General features: G+C 34.4%; 1 pseudogene; it reads left to right on the top strand.

Annotated features, from left to right (window-relative positions):
- LOC149154986 (putative proline transporter 2) lies at positions 1 to 26,751 on the top strand (annotated as a pseudogene).
- The last annotated feature ends 13 nt before the right edge of the window (positions 26,752 to 26,764 follow it).

The following is a 26,764-nucleotide window of genomic DNA, read 5'->3' as shown; positions in this document are numbered from 1 at the left end:
ATGGAAAAATTGGTTGGTAAAAGGATTGAAGAAGAAAGAGAAATGGAAATTCTCCGTAGAGTGGAAATCGTTACAGGAACAAAAGTGATAAACCACTCTCAACTCGTACAGGATATTCTCCTCCTTGATGAATCCTTAGTGAAAATATCACAAAGCTTCAAATTACCAATAGATTATAATTAGAGGCCTCGACAAAGAAAATAAATAACAACAAAAGCAACATATCCAGTTGGAATAGCTCCACGTTTACCCTCCATAATATTGTAATAGAGATGGTATTCCTAGTTCAAGGTCATTGGAAGACATTCATATTTGGGCATCCCTATAGGGCTTACCCATCCAAGAATCTCATATTAGTCCCCCATGCTTTAAAATTTTAAGATTAAGATGATCAATTTGGGAACTGAGTGGCACAATCTAGTTGATTGGATTATCCTTGTAAAATTTATCATCATGTCCACTCTAGTCATTTTTCTCAATTCAACTGCTCCAGCCCCAATGCGGTTCACACAATCTTTACGAATTTAGAGATTAAAATATTCATGTGGAAAGAAAGAAAAGAAAAAGAAATTCCATCTAGTCAACTATAAAATACTTCATGGTCCCTTAAATAGATGTTATTTGGAAATAAGAGATCATAGATTGCCTAATCAAGCAAAGGGAGCCAATCTCTTTATGAGGATATGCGAGAAGTAAAATATAAATAGTGGCAAGAATTTCTCTAGCGTAGATAATTTAGAGAAAAACATATTAGCATATTGGATGATAAAGTGGAATGATCTTTGGATTCCATATTTAGTATCTCCAGAAATTATTCATCCCTCCATCCAAAAGAATCTCACATGGATTCTAGGTATCCTGGAAAACCAAATATGGGAGGACAATATAATGGGTTTCCATCCCTTTCTATAGGGATTTTCCTTCAATATATAGGAGTATAAATATCAAATTAGGGTATAAAATTTCTCTTTGATCTTTCTGAATGGAAAAGCTCTAATAGCCCCAAGGATTAGCTCGATTGTTCGAGTTCTCATTATTAAAGCACCTCAGTAATCGAATGTCACATGGTCGGTTATCCTCGATATTCTTGGGGTTAGGCTCTGCTACTGAGTTGGTGGGAAGTGATCCCTTAAGGTGGATATGCCTGAATATTTTATGTGGATGTAACGACCAACGATCTCCAGTGTCCGTGAACCACACATAAAAATAAATAAAAAATGGGACAACTCTACTTAATTTCAGGTTTGAAATGGACAAGATGCAAGTATTTAAATCCTCCTAATGAGTTATGCAATAAGATGAACTAGCATCTATCTCAACTAAAGGGTGCATCTCCCTTTGAATAAATGAGCCAAATATTGAAGAGGATGCACCCCCCCACAAGGGGGAATCTATTTATGAGCATTGAATATTTGAAATATTTAACTAATGAAAACCTATCACCCCATTACATCATCTAGAAATAAGTTGAAGGGAGATATTAACTACCACATATCCCTATATCCATTTCGATTCTTGCTTACAACAAAATATTTACTCATGGAAATCTACATAAACAAGGATTCCATGGACCCTCGCTTTGACACATATGAAAATGAAAGAGGAATTAGTAGAGAAGTTATTTTTTGAGAGTTAGTTCATTGCAAAAGTGTGGAGGACAGAAATGAAATATCTTGTAAAACTCATTCACCCACGCAAGATACAAGAGAAATTTCATTGACTTAAATAAATCACTATGCTAGTTTTATGCATAAGAAACCTATTTTTAAGTGTTATTTGATGATGTTACTGAAGTTCTCAATGTGGAAATATAGATATTGTAATGTTCCTTCCTAAATTTTCCTATTGTTTGGAAAATTAATTTTGACAATTTTGGTTAATACTAGCTCAACGAAAATTTTGGTGGAGAAAATAGGAGGAATGCTTTATTTGCATGCTAGTGGAATATGGGGCCCACTTGAAATACACACTTGGGAGGAAGGGAATTCAAATTCCTTAAGGAAAAATCGAAATTGTGGAGGCACCCACAAGGAATGCATGGCAATCACTTATAAAAGGAAGGAATGAGGGAGCAAGCGGGGTCTTTTGTTTATTTGGAAATCGAAATTACCTTAACTGTTCAGGTGAGCCAACATTGTGTTGTTTAGCACAAAAGCTTCCCAAGTGTTATGTGGATGTAACAACCACCGATCTCCAGTGTTCATGAAACACACATAAAAATAAATAAATAATGGGACAACTCTAATTAATTTCAGGTTCGAAATGGACCAGATGCAAGTAATTAAATCCTCCTAATGAGTTATGAAATAGCATCTATCTTAGCTAAAGGGTGCATCTCCCTTGATTAAATGAGCCAAATATTGAAGAGGATGCGCCCCGCACCCCCCCCCCCTTCCCCAAGTGGGAATCGATTTATGAGCATTGAATATTTGAAATATTTAACTAACGAAAACTTAATATCTCCAAGGATTATCAATTGTTTGAGTTCTCATCATTAAAGCACCTCGGTAATGGAACGTCACATGGTCAGTTACCCTTGATGTTCCTGGGGTTAGGATTTGCTACTGAGTTGGTGGGAAGTGATCCCTTTTGGTGGGTATGCCTGAATATTTTATGTGGATGTAACGACCATTGATCTCCAGCGTTCGTGAACCACACATAAAAGTAAATAAATAATGGGACAACTCTAATTAATTTCAAGTTTGAAATGGACCAGATGCAAGTATTTAAATCCTCCTAACAAGTTATGCAATAAGATGAACTATCGTCTATGTCAACTAAAGGGTGCATCTCCTCGAATCCCTTGGGGTTAGGCCTAGTTATTGGCTGCGGGGCTTGATTCCCTTCGGGGTTGATCAGCTCAGATATTTTTGTGGACGTAGCGGCCACCCAATGACCAGGGTGTCCGTGAACCACACCAATATATATATATATATATATATATATATATATATATATATATATATACTATTTGAAAATCCATGTGAATTAATCTATTTCAGTATCAACTTCATTTATATATCTAAAAAATATTAATAACAATAAAATAATTTAATATGGACACAGATAAAATATTTCAATGTCAAATATGTATATATTTATGCCGATAGGCGTCCCTCCTATTGGAGTTGGGCACTTTAATCATTTTCTTAATTAATCTTTTTGATCGGATGGCCCAAATTCAATGATGCCAGTATATTCTCGTAGTCGTCATTAAATCAATGAATGAAATTCGCAATAGTAACTTTCTTGAATATCTAAATCATGTGATTAAACCATGCTTAAATTAAAAATTTACAAACCTTCATTAAAAATTTACCATACCATTTGTTAGTCGCCACCTATTATGATTAAGATGAAGTGGAAAGATTAAAAATGGTTGTGAAATGTACGAATCGCCATCACCATCTGTTTCAATTATGTTAGGAATACCAACAGTTTCAATTCTCCTATACGAAACATGGCCAGAGGGATGTAAGACATTCATTTACCATGGCAATCGCTAATAGTTTCAATTTCATATAGCCATCACTTACCGTTCCAATTGGCCTCCTCCATGCAGATAACCACACATTAGATGAAGCTTCACTTGAGGGATGTAACATAGTGTATGTGCCGAAAATGCAGGATAGTGTATGTCAGGAACTATGTCGAGAACTGTTATTTTGGAGGAGAAAATTTGGCAAAGGGATAGCATGGACACGATGGAGTAGCATGCGAGATTGAAACACCTCAAGTCTCAAGTCATGGTAAGTCATATCGTTCAATATTTTTACATTGTACGTTGTATATGCCTATACGAACTTCGATAAAAATAATACTGAGATTATTGTAGATCCATGGTACCAAGTTGGCCTTGTTATGATAACATCACTCAACAGTACGTATGCATTGGGGTATTTAGGGATCGTCATGGTTCCCTTGGTTTGGGTAGGGTCACCTTAGGATTGATAGCAGTAACCTTCATATCACTCTATGCAAACACCCTCCTAGTGCATCTCCACGAAACTGGAGGCATTTAACATAGTCGATACAGAGACCTAGCTGGTCACATTTATGGTAAATTTCTTTTACAGTCACCCATCCCATTCAATATAATACTTGCTTGTTACTTTCATCAAATCAACATCTCCATACTTGCACATAATCACTTCTTCCTTTCATATCGATTGGATTGTAAATTTTCCCAGGTAGGAAAATGTATTACTTGACATGGACTCTACAATATATCAATCTATTCATGATCACCACTGGATTTATCATTTTGGCTAGGCAAGCTTTGCAGGTAGCCCCCTACTCTTATACTTAATTACCTCCTATCCCCAATCCATGCTTCCCTACTTTGACATGCAACAATTCCTTATTAATTATCTATTTTTCATCTCTTCTGATTGACTGCTGTGCAGGAAATATATACTTTACACAAGAATGAAGCTACCATGCTGAAGCTACCTTCTTGCATCGCAATTATAGGAATCATTTGTAGCATTTTTTCATTTGGCATTCCCCACTTATCATCTCTGAGGTTGTGGCTTGGTGTTTCAACATTCTTAAGTTGCATTTATATCATTGCTACTATGGATTATCTATACGTGATGGTATATCTCTTTTCTTTTAACCAGGATACATCTCACTTGTGATTCTTACATATCTTCTGGTTCATGGTCCTTGTCAAGTTGGGTATTAAAACAATCGCTTGGAGCAAAATTTTAATTTTCTACTTACTTTTGATATGTAGGTCTCAATAGCCTAGCTAGAGATTATGAGATTTCAAGTTCGGGTTCAAGTAAAGGAAGAATGTTTAGAACAATTGGTGCTACAACAAATCTCATTTTTGCATTTAATTCAGGCATGCTTCCAGAAATACAGGTATAGAAAAATTTTTGTTTAATGATATGACTAGCGCATAGAAAAAAGAAGGTTCTAGTCTTTTTTTTAAACGCTCTCCCAAAATTTATTACTTCTCTGCCATTTATCTTCTCTTGAAAGATCCAATGGTTCACAGTAGATTTCGAGTTGAAAAGACACATGGGGGTTAACCGCCTGATAAAGTGGTTTCCCCACACTCCTTCGCTACTACGTGTCCTCCGATTTGTGGAATCAGAGCCAAAACTCTCGATACCACTTACCACTGCTTTGCCGCCCGAAATACAACTCCAGCTTATAAACCCTAATGGAATGGTTGTAGATATGTGGAAGCCCCATGTATGAATTTCTAGATACAAAGTTCGGAAGGAGCAATGAAAGTGTGTATTCTATTCGCAATTGGATAGTGTGGGTGTTGGCTTGAGGGACATATCTGATAGTGACCACACTTGTTGGGGCTCTGCTTCCATTTGTGGGTGATTTTATGAATATTACTGGCGCACTGAGTGTGATACCATTAAAATTTGTGTTGGCAAATCATACATATATTAAAGTGAAGGGAAAGGATTTGAGTTCATTAGGGAAGACGTGGCATTGGGGAACATATGTTTTTTCGCCTTGTTATCGATGATAGCAACTGTGGCAGCGTTCCGGTTCATGGTTATTGACTCCAGAGCATACCATGTATTCGCTAATCTGTGATCATACGTGTGACTATATAATTGTAATTGCTATATTCATGTGTGCAGGATATTCATTCAATTCCAAATCTCACTGGAGGTATTCAACTAATTGTTGGTGACAATCATAAGAATCATTAAGTTGCTCACTAACAACTTATTTCAATGCAACAATCTCACATACTTTCATAAAATCCTTAAATAGAGTTTCATTAAGCATATAAAATCCCCCCAACTCAAATAAATATGACATAAATAAAATAAAAGGCCCAAAAATCCAACATATATTTATGACATAAGTAGAACAAAAAGCCCAAAAATCCAACATATAATCTTATTAATATAAAATGCTCACATACTTTCATAAAATCTTTAAATAGAATTTCATTAAGCATATAAAAACCCCACAACTCAAGTAAACATGACATAAAATGGAATCAAAAGCCTAAAAAATCAATATCTAATCTTATAAATATGAAATTCATGAAATAAGTGCCCACAAATATGTGTTAAGAAAAAGATATAGTAAAATAACTTGCAAGCTAGAGATTTTTGTCATCGAAAGTCTATGGTATACCATATCTCACCACCATGCATTCATAGTCTTGTAAATACTCTATACAACAAGACCTAAACTTTATGTAGAAGCTAAATTAATAAAAGTTGCTAATCAAACATGAATGCCAAGAAAACATTATAATTTTGTAGTGATAAAAATATTTGTCTCCACATTAAAAAATATAGTTTGATTAGTAGAATCATTTCCAAGATTGTGAAGAACACAAATAACCAATATATACATGTATTAATCCATTTATGTATGACCTTTGGTTTCTAATTTTAACCAGATCCAATTTGTATTTCTTGATCAATAAATTTTTTTAATATATATATATATATATATATATATATATATATATATATATATATATATATTTGACCTAGGTACAAAATAATTAATAATATATACCATGTTTAAAATTAATTTAGATTCAATTTATATTTGTTGATAATAACCTTTTTAAAAGAAAAAATGACATATTAAAATTTTCACACTTATTAATTTTTGCAAAAGTTAACAATAATATTTACATTTTTTCCATAAGATTTTCATTTTATGGTTTCATTACTTAACGCATGAATGTCTTCATATATAACTATCGTTGTAATTGGTATAAAGCTTATTATTTCAATGATATTTTATCAATACTTATTTTCAAAAAACTTATATGGATTTGTCACATTAATAATTAATGCATACAAATCTATATCATTCATCGTCAACCATGGTCCAATGTTGCATTGTGACAAAGATTGTCTCTATATGAAAATCAACCATGGTCCTATGTCACATTGTGACAAATATTGTCTCAATATGAAAATCAATCACGGTCAACCATGGTCTAATCTCGCATTCTGACGAAGATTATGGGAATATGAAAATGAACCATGGTCAATGATGGACAACCATGTTTATTTTAGGGTTTATAATATTTATTCAAACGTCACATTATCACATAGATTGTATATAAAAATAAATCATGGTCAATTACACTCAACCATGGTCAATCATGGTCAACCATGGTCAATATGAAAATCAATCATCGTCAAACATGGTCAGCCATGATCCAACATCACATTGTGAAAAAACTGTCTCAACATGAAAATCAACCATGGTAGACCATTGTTGACCATGGTCAACCATGTTTCAATGTCACATTTTGACAAAGATTGTCTCAATGTGAAAATCAACCATGGTCAATCATTGTCAACTATGGTCAACCATGGTCAATAATCATGTTCACATTGTGCCAAAGATTGTCTCTTTGTCTAACATCACATTGTGATAAAGATTGTCTCAATATGATAATCAACCATGGTCAATCATCGTCAAAAATGGCCATTCATGGTCAAACATGGTCCAACATCACATCATAAGAATTATTGTCTCAATATGAAAATTAGCCATGTCAACCATCTTCAATCATGGTCTACCATGGTCAAATGTCACATTGTGACAAATATTGTCTCAAATGAAAATCAATCATGGTCAATCGTGGTCAACCATGGCTAATATGAAAATCATCCATGGTCCAACATCCCATTGTCAAAAGATGTCTCAATGTGAAAATCAACCATTCTTAATCATGGTCACATTGTGACGAAGATGGTCTCTTGGTCCAATGTCACATTATGAAAACCATGGTCATCCATGGTCAAACACAGTACAACGTCATATTGGGACAAAGATTGTCTCAATATGAAAATCAACCATGGTCATCCATTGTCGAACATCACACTACAACAAATATTTTCTCAATATGAAAATCAATCATGTTTAATCATGATCCAACATCGCATTGACAAAGATTATGTCAATATGAAAATCAACCATTGTCAATGATAGTCAACCATGTTTATTTTAGGTTTTTTAATATTTATCTTAGGGTTTATATACCTTGGGTTTATAATATTAAACCCTTGGGTTTAATATTATTCCCTTGGGTTATAATCCCTTGGGTTTTTAGTATTAATCCATTGTATTTATTAGTCCCTTAGGTTTATAATATTAATCCTAAGGTTTTATAATATTAATCTTAAGGTTTATAATATTAATCTTAGGGTTTATATTCCTAGGGTTTAATATTAATCATTGGGTCTAATGTTATTCCCTTCAGTTTATAATCCCTCAGGTTTTTAATATTAGTCCAATGCTTTTAGTAAACGCTTTGGTCTATAATATTAATCCCAGGGTTTTAATATTAATCATAGGGTTTGTATTCCTAGGGTTTAATATTAAACCTATGGTTTATAACATTAATCTTATGGATTAATTAATCTCTTTAGTTTATAATCCCCTTAGGTTTATTAATATTAGGGTTTATGTTCTTAGGATTTAATATTAATCATAAGGTTTAATTATATTCCCTTGGGTTTTTCATATTAATTGCTCGGGTTTATTAATCAGATAGTTCTCTTTGTCCAATGTCGCATTGTGACAAAGGTTGTATCAATATGAAGATAAAAGATTTTCATCCATCATCAACCATGGCAATTCATATCTGTGGTCCAACATCACAAGATTTGAGAAATATTGTCTCAATATGAAAATCAACCATGGTCAACCATTTTAAACCACATTTAACAATGGTTGTATATGTAGTTTTATTAATGGTCTACCATGGTCCAACATCTAACGCAGGGTTACCCCTGCTTTACCCATAGTATGCATGTAGACCTATGCATAAACCATTTTCCCAGGAATAGATATGACCTACCAGGTCAAAACTTCATTAATAGTAATGGTTAAGGCCCTTTCCATTATCTCTCATGTGGAAACATATTAATAAACTAACCCAAAGTCTAAACCCTGATTATCGGGACTTTAATCACCCCTTAACCTTCATTCCCTCTAATATCGGGATGCATAAAACCCCTCTAAACCATTATTAAATCCTTATTCCGCACCATATACAAAACCCTCTTTTAACTTTGGGTTATAATTGTGCTTAACCTTAAAACCCTTCTATCACACTTCAATCCATTATAAACCCTTTATAATTGATAACACATAAAACCACATACATCATACCTTTTTCTGCCAATCCTCGATCTTTGCACAATTCCCGAGAATCACCTTTATCATAGTCGCTCATTGCCAGTTACCGTGGTCATACCACATACATACCTTTATCCCCCTCTGACTCTGATATGCGACTATCGAAAGATTTGAATAACACTTTCACATAAAAGCCCTCGACACAACACTTTATAGAAATACAAAGGAAATACATTAAACTTCCGCTCTGAAACATATAAGCGGATATCAAAATTTATACATTCGCATTTATAAATGTTGTTGGGTCCACTCATCGGCCTTCACATTATCCTCTTCCGTTGATTTCCTCCCATAGATCCAACGCTTTACATTAGTTTTGGGTTGCCAACACGCACGGGGTTTAATCGCCCGATAAAGCGGTTTCCCCACTTCGTTCACTGCTATGTGTCAAACACTAAGTGGAATCGGGTGCTTGCTCTTCAATACCACTTACCATTCTTCCTCCACATGATAATCCACTTACATTGTCTAAAAACCACTCCGACATGTAGTACGGACCTGATGGGGTTCTAGGGTTCATTTGATAAGTTTTCGATTCCGCTACATATCGCATGTCGCAATCGCTTCCTCCTTTTTCAAAAATTGTGATGCGATCCTGATGTTCCACTTTCTGCGATTTGATTCCGGCTATTGATTTGTGAGATCCAACAGTTGTTGTTCAACGATAATTTACTCCTCCGCTACTCTGTTTACTTATGTTTTGCGCTATTTCTTCAATGTATCCATGGTTTTGGGGTTTCTTCAGGTATTGGTCCTTCACCTAATTACTGCGCACTCCACCTGCATCTATGATTTGCAAAATACACTACTCACTCATAATTCACCATCGATGCTTAACAACACACGTATATATTAATATTAATATTGATTAATATGAATACCAACGTTAATAATAATTTTAATATTATTAATATTTATAAACGCTAATTTTAATATTAGTTATTAATATTTATAATTACTATTTATTAATATTCATAACATTTAATTAACAATATTAAAATTATGCTCAACCATGGTCAATCATGGTCAACCATGGTCAACATGAAAATCAATCATCGTCAATCATGGTCAGCCATGGTCCAACATCACATTGTGAAAGAATTGTCTCAACATAAAAATCAACCATGGTCAACCATTGTCGGCCATGGTCAACCATGTTTCAACGTCGCATTTTGATGAAGATTGTCTCAATGTGAAAATCAACCATGGTCAATCATTGTCAACTACTGGCAACCATGGTTAATAATCATGTTCACATTGTGATGAAGATTGTCTCTTTGTCCAACGTCACATTATGATAAATATTGTCTCAATATGATAATCAACCATGGTCAATCATCGTCAACCATGGGCATTCATGGTCAAACATTGTCCAACATAACATTATAAGAATTATTGTCTCAATATGAAAATCAGCCATGTCAACCATCTTCAATCATGGTCTACCATGGTCAAATGCCACATTGTGACAAATATTGTCTCAAATGAAAATCAATCATGGTCAATTGTGGTCAACCATGGTCAATATGAAAATTAACCATGGTCCAACGTCCCATTGTCACAAAGATGTCTCAATGTGAAAATTAACCATTCTTAATCATGGTCAACCATGGTCAATAATCATGGTCACATTGTGACGAAGATGGTCTCTTAGTCCAATGTCACATTATGAAAACCATGGTCATCCATGGTCGAACATGGTACAACGTCACATTGGGACAAAGATTGTCTCAATATGAAAATCAACCATGGTCATCCATGGTCCAACATCACATTGCGACAAATATTTTCTCAATATGAAAATCAATCATGTTCAATCATGGTCCAACATCGCATTGACAAAGATTGTGTCAATATGAAAATCAATCATGTTCAATCATGGTCCAACGTCGCATTGACAAAGATTGTGTCAATATGAAAATCATAATATTAACAATCCCTATGGTTTATTGATCCATTAGGTTTATAATATTCATAGTCATGTGGGTTGATCAATCCGTTGGGTTTAAAAAATTAATTCCTATTAATACCTTGCCATTTTTTATCCCTTTGGTTTCTAATATTTTCCCCTTGGGTTTATTAATTCCCAATGGTTTATATTATCAAATTATTGGTTTTCTTCGTTCTTCAACTTTTTAATGTTAATAATTCCTTGGGTTCATAATCCCTTGTGGTTTTAGTGTTAATCCCTTGGGTTTATTATTCCTTTGGGTTTATTATATCAATCCCTTGGGTTCATTATTCCCTTGGGTTTATATTATTAGTCCCTTTTGTTTAATAATATTGCCTTAGGTTCATAATCCTTTGGGGTTTTAATATTAATCCCTTGGGTTTATAATATCAATTGCTTGGGTTTATTATTCCCGAGTCAAAAATGGTTTATTATAATGTTGACCATGGTCCAACATGGAATTGTGATAGGAATTGTCTCAATATGCAAATCAATGATGGTCTATCATGTCTATTTTAATGTTTATAATATTTTTCTTAAGGTTTATATACGTTGGGTTTATAATATTAGTCCCTTGGAATTAATTTTATTCTCTTAGGTTCATAATCCCTTGGGGTCTTACTATTAATCCCTTCGTTTTATTATTCCTTTGGGTTTCGCATATTAATCCCTTGGGTTTATTATTCCCTTAGGTTTATAATATCAATCATGGTAAACCATTGACAATCATAGCTAACCATGCTTGAATGTCACATTGTGACAAGGATTGTCTCACCATGAAAATAAATAATAATCCCTTGGGTTTATTGTTCCTTTGGGTTTATTATGTCAAACCCTTGGGTTTATATTATTGGTCGCTTTTGTTTAATAGTATTCCCTTTGGTTCATAATCCCTTGGGGTTTTAGTATTAATCCCTTGGGTTTATAATATCAATTGCTTGGGTTTATTATTCCTGAGTCAAACATGGTTTATTATGATGTCAACCATGGTCCAACATGGAATTGTGATAAGGATTGTCTCAATATGAACATCAATGATGGTCGATCATGTTTATATCAATGTTTATAATATTTGTCTTAGGGTTTATATACATTGGGTTTATAATATTAGTCCCTTGGGTTTAATATTATTCCCTTGGGTTCATAATCCCTTGGGGTTTTAGTATTAATCCCTTGGGTTTACTATTCCCTTAGGTTTATAATATCAATCATGGTCAACAATTATCAATCATAGCCAACCATGGTCAACCATGTTTGAATGTTGCATTATGAGAAGGATTGTCTCACGATCAAAATAAACCATGTTTATTTTTTTGTTTGTGTATTTATATTTGGGTTTATAATATTAGTCCCTTGGGCTTAATATTATTCCCTTGGGGTTTTAGTATTAATGTAGATAAGTTGGGTTTACCATTCCCTTAGGTTTATAATATGAAAATCAATGATGGTCGATCATGATTATTTTAATATTTATAATAATTGTCTTGGGGTTTATATACGTTGGGTTTATAATATTAGTCCCTTGGATTTATTATAATTTCCTTGGGTTCATAACCCCTTGGGGTTTTAGTACTAATCCCTTCGTTTTATTATTCCTTTCGGTTTCTCATATTAATCCCTTGGGTTTATTATTTCCTTAGGTTTATAATATCGATCATGGTAAACCATTGTCAATTATAGCCAACCATGGTCAGCCATGCTTGAATGTCACATTGTCACAAGGATTTTCTAACCATGAAAATAAATGATTTTTATTTTAGTGTTTGTAATATTTATATTTCGGTTTACGAATGTTGGGTTTATAAAATTAGTCCCTTGGGTTTAATATTATTCCCTTGGGTTCATAATCCTTTGGGGTTTTAGTATTAATCCCTTGGGTTTATTATTCATTTGGGTTTATATTATCAATCCCTTGGGTTTATTATTTCCTCCTGTTTATAATATCAATCATGGTCAACCATGGTTGAATGTCACATTGTCACAAGGATTGTCTCACCATGAATAAATCATGTTTATTTTAGTCTTTGTAATATTTATATTTGCGTAAACAAATGTTACGCTTATAATATTAGTCCCTTGGGCTGAATATTATTCCCTTGGGTTCATAATCCCTTGGGGTTTTAGTATTAATCCCTTGGGCTTAATATTATCCCCTTGGGTTCATAATCCCTTGGGGTTTTAGTATTAATCCCTTGGGTTTATTATTCATTTGGGTTTATAATGTAAATAAGTTGGGTTTACTATTCCCTTAGGTTTATAATATCAATCATGGTCAACCATTATCAATCATAGCCAACCGTGGTCAACCATGTTTGAATGTTGCATTGTGACAAGGATTGTCTCACCATCAAAATAAACCATGTTTATTTTAGTTTTCATAGTATTTATATTTGGGTTTATCAATATTGGGTTTATAATATTATTCCCTTCGCTTCATAATCCCTTGGGGTTTTAGTATTATTCCCTTAGTTTTATTATTCCTTTCGGTTTATAATATCAATCCCTTGGGTTTATTATTCCTTTAGGTTTATAATATCAATCATGGTCAACCATGGTTTATTCTCGCATTGTGACAAGGATTGTGTTACTGTCAAAATAAGTCATGTTTATTTTAGTGTTTGTAGTATTTATATTTGGGTTTACCAAATTTGGGTTTATAATATTAGTCCTATGGTTGAATGTCGCATTTTGACAAAGATTGTCTGACCATGAAAAGAAACCATGTTTATTTTAGTGTTTATAACAATTATATTTGGGTTTACCATATTAGTCACGTGGTTGAATGTCCCATTTTGACAAATATTGTTACATTTGGGTTTACAGTTGTTGGATCTATAGTATTAGGACCTTGGGTTTAATATTATTCCATTGGGTTCATAATCCCTTGGGGTTTTAGTATTAATCCCTTGGGTTTATTGTTCATTGGGGTTTAAATATTAATCCCTTTGGTTTATTGTTTATTTGGGTTTATAATATCAATCATTGTAAACCATTGTCAATCATAGCCAAACATGGTCAATCATGGTTGAATGTCGCATTGTGACAAGAATTGTCTCACCATCAAAATAAACCATGTTTATTTTAGTGTTTGTAGTATTTATATTTGGGTTGATATAAATAATCCTAAATAATCCTAAATACCCATAATAATTATTAATGTGGTTGATATAAGCCTATTAGTGTATATCAACCACATTGGAAAATGTGGTTGTATATATGTTTCATATACACCTATTGGCGTTTATCAATCACATTGGTAAATGTGGTTGTGCTAGTATATAAAAGAATTGAATGTAAAATATTTCAAGTAGTCTTATTATTATATAATTTGATCCTTCTTCAGGTTGATTAATATTATTTGAAAATCTAGAAAAATTTGTTGGAATTATAGTTTAAGCTATATAGTTTACATGATTCAGTTCAAGTGACCAAGGGAATTTTCAAGGCATTTAAGCTATTTATGAATTTAAATATACATATAAAAATAATTGGTATAGATCCATATTAACGGTATATTTATATCAGCCATTAAAAATGATCAAATCTCTTGAAGTGTAAACCTTTGCTAGATTGTATCCCTATCAAGGCTTGTTCGATCTAAAACCATTCTTAAGATGGACCTATATTGGTAACGTATACAATTTCTTCAACCATGAAGCAACATATAAATATATATGGTTAAGATAGATCATAACATATTGAATTGCTTTAATGATGAAGCAACATATATATATATATATATATATATATATATATATATATATATATATATATATATATATATATATATATATATATATATATATATATATATATATATATATATATATATATATATATATATATATATATATATATATATATATATATATATATATATATATATAAGATGGATCTATACTGGTAACATATTTGATTTATTCAATGATGAAGTAACATATCTCATAATGAAGCAACATATATTTACAAATATATAGTTTATAATAAAGACACCTTTTCAAAAATTATTGATGTAAGCTTATAGATAGAACTCCCATGAGTAAAGTTCCTTGTCTTGTGTCAACCTCATTAAAAAATGAAACCAAGGATCCGAGGATAGTTCCTTTTCTTATGTCAACCTCGTTAAAAAATGAAACCAAGGATATGAGGAGAGTTCTTTTACTATGTCAACCTCATTAAAAAAACAAACAGGTCTATGAGCATAGTTCCTTGTCTTGTGTCAAGCTCATTAAAAAATGAAACAAGGAGTATGAGCATAGTTCCTTGTCTCGTGTCAAGCTCATTAAGAAATGAAACAAGGAAGCTGAGCAGAGTTCCTTGACTTTTGTAAAGCTCATTAAAAAATGAAACAAGATCCCCTGGAGCAAAGTTCCAATTCGAGCCTTTGATTAGATCTCGTAAAATCCCAGTAGAGTCTTTCACTTGATCTCGTAAATGAACCTTCATTCCATCCACCTAATAGCCACGAGTAGTCTACTTAGGTGAATGTAATGAAGCTTGGGGGGCATGCACTTAGTGGCAAAGTTAAGTTTCCCTGTAGGTTATGTGAAGGGAATCACCCCATTCACCTTTGTCCCTATCTAGACGAAGCTAAAAAGGTGTTGGATAATTGTCCCGCTTCACCGCAGCGACTTCCATCTAGTTACAGGAGACTCTCCCTTTTATCATGCTGGGGGCATGTAAACCAATAGCAAGCATAGTTCTTTGTTTCAAGCTTCTGTAAAAATTAAATTGAATTCAAGCATGGTTCTTCATTTCAAGCTTGTGTAAAAATAAAACTGAATTCAAGCATAGTTTGTAGTTTCAAGCTTGTGTAAACATGAATCTGAATCCAAGCATAGTTTCCCATGTTTAAAGATTTTATAAAAATGAACCCATCTCCATTTTAACCCTCGTGATTCTCATTCTATCATCCTCTTCCATTAGATGAGCCTTGGTTTTTCTCCTTCCATCGTCACTATCTGCATGGCCAATCATACGCTTTCACTTGGTTGTTTTACTCTTTTTGAGGAACAGTTGCAATGAGTGGTCTTGTTAGCCAGCGTCTTCACTTAAATAAACATGTTTTTAGAAGTTCCAACATCACTGGAACCAATTGCTACCCTAGATACCACTCATTCCTTAAAATGGAGTCCTCTTTAAGCTCTTTTCGGACTCTCGAAATATGAAAAGATTGTTTGAGTGCTTGTCCTTTTCAGCTCATTAACGAATTGGAAATGATATCTCTCTTGTATTATTTTACACTTTTTCGGGCTTGAGAGATTAATTTACAAAAAGGAAATTGTGGATTTTTATTTTTGTCCCCTTTCAAACTCTCTAAACATGAAAAAGACTGAGTTATCTTTGTCGTTAAACTCGTTAAAACATCAAATAGCGACAAACTTGCCCATCTAGAAAAGACTAAGTTTCACCTTTGCTAGACTTGTTAAAACATCAAATAGCAATGGATTCACCTGAAGGGTGGAATTATACAACAAGCATATTTTATCCTCCTCAATCTTGATAAAAAATAAAGAGGTACTGGTCAGCAATGACTAGGGAAAATGGAGAAAGGGGAAAACCACTTTATGGTAGCAGGTTGCTCTTGAACATGACACTTTCACTCCATCATCGTGACTATCTGGGATGGGTTATTAGCTTGATGGTTATAATAACATTGGTCTATCATACCATCCATCACTTTGTTTTGGGTCAATGCTACCAATTCATTTCAGTGTCACCGATATGTTCAAGAGAAGTCATTCAGTCAAAATTCATCCTTTGCAATACCATAAACCTTCATTTTCATGACCGCCATTCCTGAACCTTTTATCGTTAGTCAAATTCCATCTCTAAAATCACTACACTCATTTTGTGTCATTGATATGGGATACATCAAGGCCCTCCTGTGATGAGTCGCTTCTTGTCGACATCAACACATTATCCAAGAAGTTGACTTAGAAACACCCTTCCAGTACCTTGAGGCTTGCATGCATCAATGGAAAATTTCTTGCTTCTGGAAATAGGTTAATATCAATGGCCTTCGACCGAAAGACTTTGTATGGTGTTCGACATCAAATCATCCATTCACACCATGCAAAATGTACTGCAGTACCTTGAGGATCATTATCATTATCGATGATTTCTCTCGTATCTGTTAACAACTTACATCATTGGCTGGTAATTAGATGGTGTCTTCCCATGTTCGACTTCAGATCAGATATTCACATGGTTAGACTCGTACTTGAGCAAACGATTGAATGAGATAAAATACCCCGGATCTAGTTTGATCCATACGGGCTGCAATTTTACGAGTACTAAATCATATGTACAATTGGCTTTACATTGATAGTCATTACGATCATGGGTCTATATCTGTAGACAACTGTTTATGTACATGTAATGAAAGTTTATAAGTTGAGCATGGGTATGCCTTCCCTCAACAATTCATCTAAAATCAAATATCATGATATGCATATTGTAATTGATGTAGGTCACCTTCCACTTCGGTACCTTCTCATCACATCGTAAAGCATTTCATTCAACATTGGCATTTTTTCAACTTCATGCTTTAGGGGGAAGTTCTTATAGATCCATTTGGGAATATCAATCTCATCATCCAGATCAGTGTTTTAGGGCTCATCAAACCCCAATTTCAATTGCTACATGCCCTAAACAAGTCACCCCTTTGAATGCTTCCTTCCCAGACAATTTCATGACTTGAAGACATCAAGAAACAACCTCTAGAGGGACCAACACAAGTAAGCCCTTCTAAAGGTGTGTTGTAGAGAAGTTGAGTCCACTGCCAGGTTCTCTGCAGAGCACTTAGGCTTCCTTTCACCTGCACTGGGCGAGAATGAGCGAAATTCACATAGGGTTTGGGGAATATTCTTATCTTTTGGAGTCATCTAGAAGGTTCCCTCACTTATCAACTCCTATGAGCTCGAAATGGATGAGGAATGAGTTAGGGTGCATCCTATCCTCTCATCTGATGCAGGAGCATCCGAACACCTTAGTGGAAAAAAATTAGAGAAAGAAGACACATGGACAACCACATGGACAACTAGGCCAACCATGAACCAAATTCAGTTATTGAACAAATTTCAGTTAAAAAATCAGTTAAAACTGAATGTATGTATAACAAGATATTAAGAATTCATTAGTGAATCAAGAAACGAGAGAAAAAACCTATGCGTGTGAGACAGCGTAAAATGTAGTTTTTGGAGAATTCTTGATTAAGGCTGAGATGCCTTAAATTGTAACCGAGTTTGTAAATAAGGAAAATGCATCTTTGTGAATTTATAAGGAAATGCGTCTTTGTGAATTTATGTCTGTGTATTTTTTTGTTTGAATTGTTTGCCAGCAATTTAGATTCTCTGCAGCCATCGCTGAAATGAGGAAAGCTCAAAGCTCCAGGAGACAAAGGCTCCCATCTGTGTTGCGATAAGGACGATCGTGAGCTCGACAAATTGGCTGAAAGGGGCACGAGAAGTTGGGGCTTTGCATCGCCAGGTCTTGCTTCGAATTCGTTAGAGCATATTTTAGATTTTATATCTGGTTCATTCTTGAGGGTAGTTGTGATCACCACGACTATCATTCCTAGAAAACTACAATGAGAAGATCAGATAGTGCAATTTATGTTGGCAAGCTTCCTGGTGACATACGTGAGAGTGAGATTGAAGATTTGTTTTACAAGTATGGATGAGGATCACTACAGGAAGGATGAAATTGCCACTCTTGGAGGAAAGGTGTGAGCGAGTAGAACATCTTCAGTGCATTTTATGGTTGTCTGAAAGAGATTTGGGAGTATCATAGATGCCATCCTATTGCAGGTGTTATTGAATCTAAAGATCCTGTTATTGAAAAATCACATTATTTCTGTTTCTAAGTTATGCAGATACTTAGCCATGGATGTCTGGAAAAAGTCACATGTACTGTGTTTGATCTTAAAATGAAAAGTTATACGAAGTTGCAGTCAGTATCAAGGGAGACTATTCAAGATTTAATTGGCAGATCTGAATGTGTGAAGTATGTTGAAGAAGGAGTGGCAACAAGAATCCGCAGCTAAAGCAACAATAGCAAAGAACCCCAAAAAGAAAGTGCGTGTGTGGATGAAGAAAGATGAGAACGTCATCATGCATTACCATCCTTGTTTGTTCTGGTGAGGTCCTTCAGTAATTCCAAATAAGGCAAGTGAGATCGTGAGAAGCATTGCGGATATGCTTTGTGGGCCCATAACCCATAGGCCTCAAGAACGATTTATTGGGGAAATGGTATTTTGGTTCACCCCAAAATCTCGTCCTCATCATCATCCCTTCCTCCATGGAACTAATTCTAAGTATGGAAGGCCATTCAATGCCACCATTTATGACAAAACATCCTTTATCTTCCTATAAATTGACCACTCATCTAAGTGATCAGGGGTTGGATTATGTTGAATTGTATGTAGATAATGTTGTTATGAGATTTGGCTTTAGAGCAAGTACTGTAATGCTACAAGTTTTTCATGCTTTTGATGTGATGTGGATGGGATCCAAGCTAAAGGAATGGCTTTGAATCAGACACCAATGGTTGTGATTCCTTCTTCTATCTAATAAAGTGTTTGAACATTTCTCCCATATGTTTGTATTGTTTCATAATGCTTATATGTGTGAATTGTATCTGATTCCTTTTACTTGTATTCAATAGATTGTGTGCTTTAATCGATTCTTTGTTTTCTGTTGTGTTTATAGGTACTTCTCAAGCATATTAAGTGTGGGAAGGAACGACAGGATCGTTACAAGGGAGATGAGAGGAAAGCGAAACTACAAGTAGGTCTTCTCATCTTCTCATCTTATCTATTGTTTATAGGAAAAGTCTCACGTCACTCTGGACAACACTGTGGACGTTGTCAACAAGTTAACTGATGGAAAATAAAAACATCATGCCTTCTCCTCCTCATATTGGATTCCACGCTAATTGCAAATATGTTTTGTTGTAGATAGAATTGTACAAAAATTCAGGCGTATTTGCAATCTTGTGACCAATGTAACAGAGAAGCTGTACAAGGAGAACAAAGAATAACTAAAGGCTGACTAGTTGGAAAGAACTTTCATAAGGTTTTGCATCCAAATTATGTAGAGATGATGAAATATATTGTAGCTGAAAGATTTGTCCAGAATGTTATTACAATTTGATAGATATGCCTTCTTCCATTGTGAATTCCGCCAGTGTCACAGGGGGCTCCACATTGTTGTTGTTGCACTGGAGCGACCCCCCACAGGGTCCGGTGGAACATTTCCCTCTTTCGTCCTTGTCAAATGTCCATAACATGCGTCCCCACATTTCTCTCGACCATCCACTGGGAGATTCAATTGTCATACTCTGCCCGGGCCTCACCTCGAAACCTGTGATGAATAGCTCCTATGTGCCCGCACCCGCCTAGATTCTCGGCCATACCATATACTCACAACTATTCACTAGCGTAAACGACGATGCCCATGCCCCTGCCACATTCAATAACCACATCACCTCAATATTACATTACTCATATTTCTAATCAACAACTTAAGTTACTAAAGGAACAAGCTTACAAACATTTAAGAAGGTAGTTTAGTTTAATTGGTTGTTTGATGTAAATAAACAAATAATCTACTGTCGGTCCCCAATAAATCCATAAAACAAAAAACACAATACTGAATAGAAATATAATTGCAACATATATCATTTGCATTGTCTACTTACTTCCAATATTATTGCATTTTGCATATTTGTCTACTTACTTCTTCTTCTTCATCTCATCTAGAAGGCGCCTCTTATGACCAACGCTTACTTTGGATATCTGGTTGCACTCACTTTTTTAAATTGAATGTCCACCCACCCACCCAACTCAATTTAAACTCATACTGGAACCCTAAAACTTAGGGATAACATATACATGACTTCAGAAAGACTTCTAACTTGAAATTCCTAAGCTAATTAAACTTAATTAACTATTTACAAGTTGTTATGAGAATAGAATTCAATTTTAATTCTCGCTTTAATTCAAAGACAAATTAAATTGGAATTTCTTGTTGCCATTTCTAAACAATTGTGTTGCATGAGTGGGCCTAGGAATCTTGCTGGTGAATGGAAGGATATATGGTAAAGCCAAGAGGTGGTTTGATCTTTGTTGGGCCTAGTAATCGTGGGTTTGGGATATGAGATAACACATGGAGAGTACGCCTCAAGTTAGGGCATAGTAATCCGGGTTTGGATTGCGGTAAAGCTTGAGATATTGCGGTAAAGCGGTAAAATTCCTCACGGTGTAGGTGGAGAAATATAGTGGCATCCATGCTTGTTTTTGCCTAGTGATCTGGTGGAGATCATGGTAAAGCTTGTTATTACATGTTCATTATGTTGCCTAGTGATCCGAGAAGGATTACGGTAAAGCCTGGATTCTATTGATCAGGGTGAGGATGTTTAGCCTCGGTATACCCCAGTTGGTTCTTTCGGTTTGAGTCCCACATTCATGCTTGGAATATGGCACAAGGGTGAATGGCTAAAGAGAGATTTGGCTCATCCATTCTATGGTCAGGTGGAGCATGGTAGTCCCTTCCCAGGTTTGGATTTTGCATCATTAATCAAAGGTTATTTCTCTTTGTATTTCTATGAGTATTATATTGGTTTTTATGTGGATCATATGATTGTGATTTCATTAGTATTTTTGCTACTATTATGTTGGTTATATATGTGTTTTGTGACAGTGGCTATTTATGGCTCTCATCAAATTTTTACTTGTAAATGAATGGAAAATGTATCTATGACCTACTAGATGATAATACAACATTGCTAAGAGGGAATAATGTTTCTTAGCAATTCTCAGATAAGTATGAGATCCCTATGCTTCAATATGTTGTTTACACCTGTAGATTACATATTTGTGATATGTTTGACGAAATTCTTGTCATGGCTAGTAGGGGAATGGTTAAGAGCTTGTTCAATGATTTGTTTTTGCATCATTGTTTCCCTGTTATTTTATTGTTATGAAGATGTCATTCAATTCTGTGCGGTGAACTAGGATTAGGGCTTGAAAAAGTGGTTTAAATCCGGGGAACGTTGGCACATAACTGGAAAAAATAGTCCCCGGATGATGGCATGCCTATAGCATGAGAGCATCCAAAGCCCCTTGGACGCTGGCAGGTCTATAGCAAGAGAGCGTCTAGATCTCAAGTGATCAGAAGCTTTAGTGGGACCCAAGGGATAGCTTCCTGAAGTGTTGGGATGGTTGTCAGGGGTCTTGTAGCTGATGTGGAAGGTTTGTATGTTGTGTTTCTATCAATTCCACTTCCTTAAGGTCACCTAGGAGGTTGAATCATATCATAGTAGCCTCTCATCACATGTTTACCTCAGTTGGCTGGTTACCTGGGTAGATGTGGGAGGAGGGAGTTAAATTTCATAGGGAACTTAGAGAAAAGTAATTTTTATAGCAAGATTTTTTTTTCTACCTTTAGATTGAACAAATTTTTTGGATAAATTCATTGGATATCATTGCTAGGGATGTTGGGCACCTATTTAAATATGTATTTATTACAAGATATCTATATTTTCACATTAAGAACTCAGGTAACATCATCAAATAACTCTTAAAAAGAGGTTTCTTATGCACAAAACTAGGATAGTGATGTATTTAAGTCAATGACATTTCTCTTGTATCTTGCATGGGTGAATGAGTTTTACAAGATATTTAATATCTTTCCTCCACACTTTTGCAATGAACTAACTCTCAAAAAATAACAGCTTTACTAATTCTCTTTTCATTTGCATATGTATCAAAGAGAGGGTCCATGGAATCCTCGTTTATGTAGATTTCCATGAGTAAAGATTTTGTTGTGAGCAAGAATCCAAATGGATATATGGATAGGTGGTGATCAATATCCCCCTTCAACTAATTTCTAGATGAGGGAATGGGGTGATAGGTTTTGGTTAGTTAAATATTTCAAATATTCAGTGCTCATAAATAGATTCCCCCTTGGGGGGGGGGGGGGGGGGGGGGGGGGGGTGCATCCTCTTCAATATTTGGCTCATTTATTTTAGGGAGATGCACCCTTTAGTTGAGATAGATGCTAGTTCATCTTATTGCATAACTCGTTAGGAGGATTTAAATACTTGCATCTGGTCCATTTCGAACCTAAAATTAATTAGAGTTGTCCCATTATTTATTTATTTTTATGTGTGGTTCCCAAACACTGGAGATCGGTGGTCGTTACATCCACATAAAATATACAGGCATATCCACATGAAGGGATCACTTCCCACCAACTCAGTAGCAGAGCCTAACCCCAAGAACATCGAGGATAACTGATGATGTGACGTTCCATTACCGAGGTTCTTTAATCATGAGAACTCGAACATTTGAGCTAATCCTTGGGGCTATTAGAGTTTTCCCATTCAGAAAGATCAATGAGAAATTTGATATCCTGATTTAACATCTATACTCTTATATATTGAAGGAAAATCCCTAAAGAATGGGATGGAAAACCATTATATTGTCTTCCCATACTTTGGCTTGTTTCATGATACCTAGAATCCACGTGAAATGCTTTTGGTTGCAGGTATGAATGCTTTATGGAGATACTAAGAGGGGATCCAAGGATCATTGGCACTTGATCATCCAAGGTTCTAATATGTTTTTCTCTAAAGTATCTACGCTAGAGAACTTCTTCCCACTATTTATATTTTACTTGTCACATATCTCCATAAAGAGCTTGGGTCCCTTTGCTTGATTAGACAATATAGGATCTATTATTTCCAATTAACATCTATTTAAGGGAGCATGAAGTTCTTTCCACTATTTATATTTTACTTGTCACATATCTCCATAAAGAGCATGGCTCCCTTTGCTTGATTAGACAATATAGGATCTATTATTTCCAAATAACATCTATTTAAGGGACCATGAACTATTTTATAGTTGACAAGATGGAATTTATTTTTGTTTTCTTGCTTGCCACATGAATATTTTAATATCTAAATTCGTAAAGATTGTGTGAAATGCATTGGCAGTGTGATATTAAAAAACTCTGTATTTGTTTTACACTTCCAAATTTGTTTCTGGTTGGAAATCGTTGTGCACTTGCAGTATAATATTCCAGTGCTAATTATTTCCATTAAGAATAGTCAAGAATCTAACTGGGCCTAACTCACGCATTGCCCACGAAAGCTGAAGAAGGCATTGCAAGGTTTTTTTTAGAAATCTCCTGGAAAGATTTGGGTGACTAGCATTGGCATGCGATTAACTAGCAAAGATGATGATCAGGTGTTTTGTACTTAGTGTCCTAAATCTGGTTGGTGAAACCAGGTTGTATCATTTTGGTGAAACTAAGTAGGTATCATTACAATCCAGTGATTTGTATTTTTTACATGCAAACTCTATAACATAGCTGCACTAAATGAGAATGTTGTTTAATAAAATATGTCATCAATGGTTTATGCATTTATATCAGCTTCTAATACTAGCTACATTATCTCATTAAATTAAGATGTGCTAAATCACAAAGAAATTATAGTGTCACTGCATAAATATATGTATTTATCTATAAGTTGGTAGTCAAGAGCAGGGTTGTTATGCAGTGTTTCTTCTATAATACTTCATGTTTTGTTACTCTGTTAAGACTTTGATCTAAATGGTTGAGTAGGAATTTATAGCTCAAGAAACAACATGTGAAATTACACGTTAATAATAATACTAGTTCAGGAAAATGGCTTGAGATGGATCTCTCTCTGCATATCCATATGAATGAAATTTAATTATATAAAAAGTATGTATTATACTTTTATGGAATTGTTAATAAATTTGATAATTATATAAGTAAATTAATTAATTTATTTATATAAATATTATTTTTTTAAATTTGTACATTCAATATAAAATTCAATTATTCTTTCTCTATTTTTTTAAATCCATATAAGAACAATTTTGATGCAATAAGTTCACTTTTATATATTATCTATATAAGATAAGTCACAAATTAATTCATAAATATGACTTCATAATTTCTTCCTATAAATAGAAAGGTAAAATGTTATTTAGTTATATGTTGGCTGTAATTTTGAAATGCAAGTTTCTTTGCACTAATGAAGAATTGTATGGAACTTAATTGGCTTGATCAAACACCTGTTTTACACCTCAGCAAGATCCGCTGTGCTTTGTCCTTGGTGAGAGTTCACCATAATCCCCCGATTTCATTTAATTGGTGCATGATCGATTCTCAATTTACCGAATAATGGTCTTACATAAAAAAAGGATACAAAGCAATATGCTCATAAAAGGACACCTTCCAATTGTAAAAATGGGTAGTTTCTAGAAAAACAACCTCCACACAAACCCTCCACCCAACCCTTTTGCTCTGCATTACCTTCCACCCAACCCTTTTGCTTTACATTTCTTTTCATGAGCATGAAATTTTTCTTATCAATGTTTCCAATGTGATGTCTGAAATTATTTTTCAATAGTCTCAGAATGGAATTTTTCTTATCAGTGTTTCCAATGTGATATCAGAAATTGTTTTTCTTATTGGATTTAATTGTACTAGAGAGACATCATTTCTTTTTCTACATAATTAATTTAAATTTGTTGTGTTGTTGAAAACAATTGACTCCATTGCGTCTGTGTTGTTGAGTTGTAGAATCAAATTAGAGATAAGGTTCAACCTATATTCCTTTCCCAGATTAAACTAGGATGAAGAATTTCTAGTTTAAGCTTATGATAAAAATGAAAGCTTGTAAGGGATTGCAAATGGTTATTTTGGGGAAATGTTGGTATGTAAAATTGTGAAAAACTTGATTATTATTTTTAAATTCTATATATATAATTAAATAGGGGAAGTTTTTTTTATTACAAATTTTGTGTGTTAAAAATGAATATTGTCATCATTATCATTACATTGAATGTAACTAAACGTATTGAGTTATTTGCATTTTAGAAATAAAAATTTACGAGTATTTGTGTTATTAAGAGGATTTTTGAAATTATTTAGCTGATTTATAATTCTAAAATTTTGTTGTGAGCATGCATCAATGGGTTCTATTCTTGACAAGATGATCTTCCCAAACTTCGGTGTATATTTTCACCTTTAAGGGAAATTGCTAGTATGTACCAGGATAATTAAATAAGAAACCTTATACTGGTACAGCATGCAAACTAGACTACAACATTGCGTTTTCTGTTTTATGGATTTATTAGTCACCGAGAGTAGATTATTTGTTTATTTACATCAAACAACCAATTAAACTAAACTACCTTCTTAAATGTTTGTGAGCTTGTTCCTCTAGCAACTTATATTGTTGATTAGAAATATGAGTAACTTAATTTTGAGGTGATGTACTTATTGAATGTGGCATGTGCACAGGCGTCGTCGTTGACGCTAATAAACCATTGCGAGTACACTCTATGGTCGGGATTCCAGGCGGGCGCGGGCACAAAGGAATCCAACACAGGTTTTGAGGTGAGGCCCGGGCAGAGTATGATAGTTAAACTCCTAGTGGATGGTCGGGCCGCGTGTGGAGAGGCACGTTGTGCACATTCGATGAGTATGGAAGATGGAAATGCGCCACCGGCGACTGCGGGGGGGTCGCTCCTGTGCAATGGCAACAGCGCGGAGCCCCCTGCGATGCTGGCAGAATTCACATTGAGCTAAGGAGGTGACGATA

Source organism: Pinus tabuliformis, chromosome 9, assembly GCF_031772625.1.
Source record: "Pinus tabuliformis cultivar Carrire ecotype Pingquan chromosome 9, CPIR1, whole genome shotgun sequence".
Taxonomy (NCBI): Eukaryota; Viridiplantae; Streptophyta; class Pinopsida; order Pinales; family Pinaceae; genus Pinus; species Pinus tabuliformis.
The sequence above is the reverse complement of the archived record's forward strand: the minus strand, read 5'-3'. Positions and strand labels throughout refer to the sequence as shown.